Here is a 786-nt window from a genome sequence, read left to right as displayed (position 1 = left end):
TGCTTTCAGCCAGGATCCATCTGACATCAGCAATGATATCCCTGTTCCACGTCCTCTTCTGAATGCAGCTTTAATATCTGGAAGTTCCCTGTTCATATACTGCTGCAGCCACTTTTGAATGATCTTCAGCAAAATTTTACTTGCATGTGATAGTAATGATATTGTTTGATAATTTCTGCATTCGGTTGGATCACCTTTCTTGGGAATAGGCATAAATATGGATCTCTTCCAGTCAGTTGGCCATGTAGCTGTCTTCCAAATTTCTTGGCATAAACAACTGAGCACTTCCAGCACCGCATTCATTTGTTGAATCATCTCAATTGGTGTTTTGTCAATTCCTGGAGCCTTAATTTTCACCAATGCCTTCAGTGCAGCTTGGACTTCTTCCTTCAGTTCCATGGGCTCCTGATCATACACTACCTCCTGGAATAGTTGAACCTTCACCAATTCTTTTTGTATAGTGACTATGATGGTTAAGATTGTGTGTTAACTTGGCTAGGCCATGATTCTCAGTGTTTTGGCAGTCATATAATGTTGTGATCACTTCCCTGTTGAGATTTGGTATGTGATCACTTCCATGATGGGATCTGCTGTGAGTAGCCAATCAGTTGAAGGGGGTTTCCTTGGGCATGTGGCCTGCATCGAGTGTGGGTGGACATTCAGGCAATGCTCCAGGGCTTTTGCTGGCTCTTGATCCTGAAGCTGGCTCCTGTTTCTAACCTCCAGTTCTTGGGACTTGAGCTAGCAGCTTACCTGCGGTCTTGCCTGCTGATCTTGGGATTTGTC

Source organism: Trichechus manatus, unplaced genomic scaffold, assembly GCF_000243295.1.
Source record: "Trichechus manatus latirostris isolate Lorelei unplaced genomic scaffold, TriManLat1.0 scaffold00057, whole genome shotgun sequence".
In the NCBI taxonomy this organism is placed as follows: Eukaryota; Metazoa; Chordata; class Mammalia; order Sirenia; family Trichechidae; genus Trichechus; species Trichechus manatus.
The sequence above is the reverse complement of the archived record's forward strand: the minus strand, read 5'-3'. Positions refer to the sequence as shown.